The following is a 7699-nucleotide window of genomic DNA, read 5'->3' as shown; positions in this document are numbered from 1 at the left end:
TTTTCCGTTGCCCAATAGTGCATATTATGCTGGTTTACGTTACCGCTGTTGATGAATGACGTTTCGTCGCTAAGTAGAACGCGTGCAAAAAATCTGTCATCGTCCCGTAATTTCTCTTGTGCCCAGTGGCAGAAGTGTACACGACGTTCAAAGTCGTCGCCTTGCAATTCCTGGTGCATAGAAATATGGTGCTGGTGCAATCGATGTTGATGTAGGATTCTCAACACCGATTCTCACGCAGTTTGTCTGCTACTGATGTTCGGATGAGCTTCGACAGCAGCCAAAACACCTACTTGGGCACCATCATTTGTTTCAGGTCGTGGTTGACGTTTCACATGTGACTGAACACTTCCTGTTTCCTTAAATAACGTAACTATCGGGTGAACGGTCCAGACACTTGGATGATGTCGTTCAGGATACCGAGCAGCATACATAACACACGCCCGTTCGGTATTTTGATCACAACAGCCATACATCAAACGATATCGGCCTTTTCCGCAATTGGTAAACGGTCCATTTTAACACGGGTAATGTATCACGAAGCAAATACCGTCCGCACTGGTGGAATGTTACGTGATACCACGTACTTATACGTTTGTGACTATTACAGCGCCATCTATCACAAAGCGAAAAAAGTGGTCCAACTAAAACATTCATATTTCTTTACGTAGTACACGAATATGTAATAAAAATGGTGGTTCCTATTTAAAAAAACGCAGTTGATATCCGTTTGACCTATGGCAGCGCCATCTAGCGAGCCAACCATAGCGCCATCTGGTTTACCCCTTCAAGCTAGACGAGTTTTGTGCTTTGTAGTTTTTTCGTTTGATGCTTATTTCGTGTGATATTTGGCCCGGTCACTATCAATGGATCACCGTGTCTATTCCAATGGTCATTTTCTGATTAAGACATCAATGTGAGTTCACTATCATGCTTCTCAAATCACTGCATCAGGATTCTGGCGTCGTGTCTCGGAGAATTATTCTGCTCGAAGATGTCATTGCCAACAGACGAGACTTCAACCATAAAGGGATGCTGGTGTCCGCAATAATATTCACATAGTCCACTACTGTCACGCGTCTTCGAGTGCTGCCGTAGGTCCCATACAAACCCAAGTCAGTGTGCCCTGTAGCACTATTCTGCTCACACCGGTCTGCATCTGCAAGGGCGGTGAAAGTTTCGAGCAGCCATTCGCCTTGATGACGACGTGTAAGGACCCACCGACGACCTGGTGTAACAAGAAATGTGGTTCATTCTGTCAGGCGACACGTTTCTATTGGTCCACGGTGAAAACTCAGAGATGCTGTGCCCACTGCTATCGTAACCGACGACGCTGTTACGTCAACATACATTACCGGCCATTAAAATTCCTACACCACGAAGATGAAGTGCTACAGACGCGAAATTTAACCGACAGGAAGAAGATGCTGTAATATGCAAATGATTAGCTTTTCAGAGCATTCACACAAGGTTGGCCCCTGTGGTGACACCTACAACGTGCTGACATGAGGAATGTATTCAGCCGATTTCTCATATACAAACAGCAGTTGACCGGCGTTGCCCGGTAAAACGTTGTTGTGATGCCTCGTGTAAGGAGGAGAAATGCGTACCATCGTTTCCGACTTTGATAAAGGTCCGATTGTAGTATATCGCGATTGCGGTTTATCGTATCGCGACATTGCTGCTCGCGTTGGTCGAGATCCAATGACTGTTTGCAGAATATGGAATCGGTGGGTTCAGGAGGGTAATACGGAACTCCGTGCTGGATCCCAACGGCCTCGTATCACTAGCAGTCGAGATGACAGGCATCTTATCCGCATGGCTGTAACGGATCGTGCAGCCACGTCTTGATACCTGAGTCAACAGATGGGGACGTTTCCAAGACAACAACCATGTGCACGAACAGTTCGACGACGTTTGCAGCAGCGTGGACTATCAGTTCGGAGACCGTGGCTGCGGTTATCCTTGACGCTGCATCAGAGACAGGAGCGCCTGCGATGGTGTACTCAACGACGAACCTGGGTGCACGAATGGCAAAACGTCATTTTTTCGGATGAATCCAGATTCTGTTTACAGCATCATGAATCCGTGTTTGGCGACATCGCAGTGAACGCACATTGGAAGCGTGTATTCGTCATCGCCATACTGGTGTATCACCCGGCGTGATGGTATGGGATGCCATTGGTTACACATCTCGGTCACCTCTTGTTCGTATGGACGGCACTTTGAACAGTGGACGTTACATTTGAGATGTGTTACGACCCGTGGCTCTACCCTTCATTCGATCCCTGCGAAACCCTACATTTCAGCAGGATAATGCACGACCGCATGTTGCAGGTCCTGAACGGGCCTTTCTGGATACAGAAAATGTTCGACTGCTGCCCTGGCCAACACATTCTCCAGATCTCTCACCAACTGAAAACGTCAGCTCAATGGTGGCCGAGCAAGTGGCTCGTCACAATACGCCAGTCACTACTCTTGATGAACTGTGGTATCGTGTTGAATCTGCATGGGCAGCTGTGCCTGTACACGCCATCCAAGCTCTGTTTGACTCAATGCCCAGGCGTATCAAGGCCGTTACTACGGCCAGAGGTGGTTGTTCTGGGTACTGATTTCTCAGGATCTATGTACCGAAGTTGCGTGAAAATGTAATCACATGTAAGTTCTAGTATACTATATTTGTCCAATGAACACCCGTTTATCATCTGCATTTCTTCTTGGTGTAGCAATTTTAATGGCCAGTAGTGTATCTGTAGCTACAGGTTGTAAACTTCCATTATCTGTGGGATGCCGAACTAGCTGCTCAAGACAGTTTTCAGAAAAAGTGTTCAGTAGTATTTCGCACAACTACCTGTCTGTCTGTGTGCATTTCCTGGAATGGATCCATAGGCACCCAAGTCTGTACTTGGTAGGTTAAAGTCGCCTCCAGATAGTATTGCATGGTCTGAGTATTTAATCTGTATTGACCGTACACTTGCTTTGAATGACTCCGGAACCGTCACAACGGAATCGGGAGGCCCGTAAAAACATCCAACAATTAACTACACCTGTTATACGCTACCAACTGATTTCATTGTGACACTCAACTTAGACCTCAATAGAGACAATGTTTTTGTCATCTGCAATGGACATTCCTCCTCCTGTGGACTCTAGTCTGTCTTTCCGATATTATTTCCAACACTACTTCAGAGCTTTCCACTTCGGGTTCAGCGAGCTCTCGGTTTGTTACGAATACTTCGACAGTTTACTGATAAATTATCTTAGAGAGCGACCAAATGCATTAATCAAACTGCTCACTAGACACAAAAATCACAAAACATTTATTGCAATAAACTTCATGATATACACGAGAGAAGGTAGAAAAATGTCAATAAAGTGATTAATTGTCTAAAAGCACTACATTGTTACTGCATAAATGAAAACATATTAGATTAGGTGTTTGCCCGCACAGTGTAACTACACTCCTGGAAATTGAAATAAGAACACCGTGAATTCATTGTCCCAGGAAGGGGAAACTTTATTGACACATTCCTGGGGTCAGATACATCACATGATTACACTGACAGAACCACAGGCACATAGACACAGGCAACAGAGCATGCGCAATGTCGGCATTAGTACAGTGTATATCCACCTTTCGCAGCAATGCAGGGTGCTATTCTCCCATGGAGACGATCGTAGAGATTGCGGATGTAGTCCTGTGGAACGGCTTGCCATGCCATTTCGACCTGGCGCCTCAGTTGGACCAGCGTTGGTGCTGGACGTGCAGACCGCGTGAGACGACGCTTCATCCAGTCTCAAACATGCTCAATGGGGGACAGATCCGGAGATCTTGCTGGCCAGGGTAGTTGACTTACACCTTCTAGAGCACGTTGGGTGGCACGGGATACATGCGGACGTGCATTGTCCTGTTGGAACAGCAAGTTCCCTTGCCGGTCTAGGAATGGTAGAACGATGGGTTCGATGACGGTTTGGATGTACCGTGCACAATTCAGTGTCCCCTCGACGATCACCAGTGGTGTACGGCCAGTGTAGGAGATCGCTCCCCACACCATGATGCCGGGTGTTGGCCCTGTGTGCCTCGGTCGTATGCAGTCCTGATTGTGGCGCTCACCTGCACGGCGCCAAACACGCATACGACCATCATTGGCACCAAGGCAGAAGCGACTCTCATCGCTGAAGACGACACGTCTCCATTCGTCCCTCCATTCACGCCTGTCGCGACACCACTGGAGGCGGGCTGCACGATGTTGGGACGTGAGCGGAAGACGGCCTAACGGTGTGCGGGACCGTAGCCCAGCTTCATGGAGACGGTTGCGAATGGTCCTCGCCGATACCCCAGGAGCAACAGTGTCCCTAATTTGCTGGGAAGTGGCGGTGCGGTCCCCTACGGCACTGCGTAGGATCCTACGGTCTTGGCGTGCATCCGTGCGTCGCTGCGGTCCGGTCCCAGGTCGACGGGCACGTGCACCTTCCGCCGACCACTGGCGACAACATCGATGTACTGTGGAGACCTCACGCCCCACGTGTTGAGCAATTCGGCGGTACGTCCACCCGGCCTCCCGCATGCCCACTATACGCCCTCGCTCGAAGTCCGACAACTGCACATACGGTTCACGTCCACGCTGTCGCGGCATGCTACCAGTGTTAAAGACTGCGATGGAGCTCCGTATGCCACGGCAAACTGGCTGACACTGACGGCGGCGGTTCACAAATGCTGCGCAGCTAGCGCCATTCGACGGCCAACACCGCGGTTCCTGGTGTGTCCGCTGTGCCGTGCGTGTGATCATTGCTTGTACAGCCCTCTCGCAGTGTCCGGAGCAAGTATGGTGGGTCTGACACACCGGTGTCAATGTGTTCTTTTTTCCATTTCCAGGAGTGTAGTACAGTAAATGGAGATCAACTATTGTATGGTCTGATTAAGTTCAAGTTATCTGATCGTGATGGGATATAGGTCAGAATAGGCAGTATAAAACCTAAAAGTATTAAACAGTTAGTCACGTTCAGAATATTAAACGAGAACACTATTCACCTACTGGAACAGGAACTGAAGGTAGCAGATTGACTGAATATACTGCATAATACAGAAACGTTGGTGAATGTTTCTCTATGTTTTCATCTATAGTTAAAAACAGAATAGTTAGTTGCTGTCCACAGTGCCAAATAATTATAGATCCAAATCAACAGTTATCAAAACTCATAGAAAACAGTACACATATGCAACTATTTTGAAAGTGATAAATTACTGAGTAATAGCCAGTTTGGCTTTCGATCTCAGCTAACAACAACAAAAACAGCAGAGTGACTCCTCAGTAACATAGGTGAAGAACTCGAGAACAAGAAACTCATTTGTACTGACAAAAAAACTAGAGCGTTATGGTGTTGTAGGTAAGCCATTGCAACTATTTTAGTCATACTTACGCATCAGGGTACAACTAGCAAAGGCAAACAAGTAAAGGTCAAACCCATGAAATAAAGAGAGGAATCCCAGAAGGCTCAGAGCTCGGACCTTTCCTGTTGATTGTGTGCAATGATGATCCAGAACACTATGAGCACTGCCCGCCGCGAGGTTGAGTGCCCTCTGGTGGCGCTGTAGGAACGTGGCGCGTTAAGGAAAGAATGTAAGTGGAAGAGAGAGATGAATTTTAGTGAAGATACGGACAGCAAATGTGGAAATCCACTGACAAAGGGCACATTGTTCTTGCGCTGCATCTGGAAAAGAGAATCACTGAAACGGCGAAACTGGTCAGCTATTTGCATATAATTGTCGTTAGTCCCTATGGAAACTGGTTGAATGATGGTGAAATGACAAGCAGGCCGTATGGCATTGGACGACCAATTCTTGTCACAAAACGTAGAAGTCAGGACATCTTCCAGTGCGTAATCCAGGACAGGCAGCGATCTGTGGCAGATCTACAGTGCTGGCGCAGGCACAAGTGTCTCCGAGCACACCGTTCAAAGGACGTCGTTGAACGTGGAGCCCCACACCACAAGACCCCAAAGTGTTCCTACACTACTGGCCATTAAAATTGCTATACCAAGAAGAACTGCAGATGATAAACGGGTATTCATTGTGAACCGCCTGGCGCCTCCCTGGGTCACGCGCCGCCGATCGCTTCCCGTGACCAGATGTCCTCCGCCATGGAACTTTTGCCCGCTCCGGACCAGATGTCGTCTTCGCCCGTCGGGTGCCCCGACGCAATGGAGGTCGACCCTTCGGCCCCTCCTGTATCTCTCAGGGCGCATACATCGCATGTTGACGTGCACCCTGGACTAGGTTTTCAGGCGTTTCCCAGCTCCCCTCGGACCGAATGGCCGGGTGCGGGTGGCACAGCCTCGCCTGTTGTTAGGCTCCCCACCTCATCGCATACGTCAACATGGGGTCCTCCCCACGGCGGGCGGAAGCCTTATAACACGACCGTTCGCCGATTTGCGGGGGAGGAATGTGGTGTCACCGCCAGACACCACACTTGCTAGGTGGTAGCTTTAAATCGGCCGCGGTCCATTAGTACATGTCGGACCCGCGTGTCGCCTCTTTCAGTGATAGCAGACCGAGCGCCACCACACGGCAGGTTGTAACCTCCCCACCGAAATTTTAAAAGACAATATTTAATAGAAAAGGAGCCAAACGTAACCTCCCTGCAATGAAATGTACTGACAAAGGCAACAAAAATGTGAAATTCGGAATCTGACTCTGGTGTAAGCTCCCACAAAAATAATGAAAAACAATTCAGTGCTGATGAAACTTCAGTGACAATGAAAATTCAATTAAACCGAAATATCGGTCTTTGGCCCTTGTGCAAAAATCAGAATTAATTTCTTACCTCATTGAAACTGCTTGTCAAATTTCTGCTCTTATTGTTAGCCACGGCTTGGAGGAACTGCATTGCAAATAATATTTTTTTTTTTAATTTAACTGAAACTTTTCTTTAAGGGAAATGAAGGAAATCGTAATTAAATGATTTTTTTTTTTTTTTTTGTAAAAATTGCTTTGAAATCAAAATTATTATTGGGGCACTTGTTGAAAATCAATTACAATAAACAAACTTTACATTATCTGATGATTACCTTAATTAACAATATATCTCATTCAGCCTCTTGACCAGAATGCCATGTCGACGCTCGCCGACTGCGTCCCGCTCGCGACCGTGACAGGACTAGACCACTACTGCCGACAGACTACATCACACAACTGCACTGGGCTGCTACTACCGACATACTGCACTGCATGACGACTACTAGCGTACTGCTGGACGCAACTGAACTGAGCTACTGCAATCGACAGAGTGCACTGGCCTACTGCTACTCGCGTACAGCTCGCAACACTTGCGCGGTCAAGCGCAGACTAACCACGATAAATGGCTCTCTGGTCAGAGATTTTGCAATGCCTCGCCATCGCCGCCACACAACATACGTGTTTCATAACCCTCCACTGGGGGGGCAAAAATTTGGCAGCGATGGTGAGTCATTTGGACTTGCCATCGCAAGAAATTTTTACAATTTACAGAATATTCAAATTTAGTACATAAATTAAATGTGGTGCACACGCACCGAGTTCAAAATATATCAACAAAGACAAAATGTGAGTACAAAACATAGTAGCAAATCAGAAAAATGTATATAAAAATTATTTGACAGATAACAAAGTGCACAGACACTGAAGTTCAGTAGAAAACATATTAACACCTAACATAAGTGC

Source organism: Schistocerca piceifrons, chromosome 3 (genome assembly GCF_021461385.2).
Source record: "Schistocerca piceifrons isolate TAMUIC-IGC-003096 chromosome 3, iqSchPice1.1, whole genome shotgun sequence".
Taxonomy (NCBI): Eukaryota; Metazoa; Arthropoda; class Insecta; order Orthoptera; family Acrididae; genus Schistocerca; species Schistocerca piceifrons.
This window is presented reverse-complemented; position numbering follows the sequence as displayed.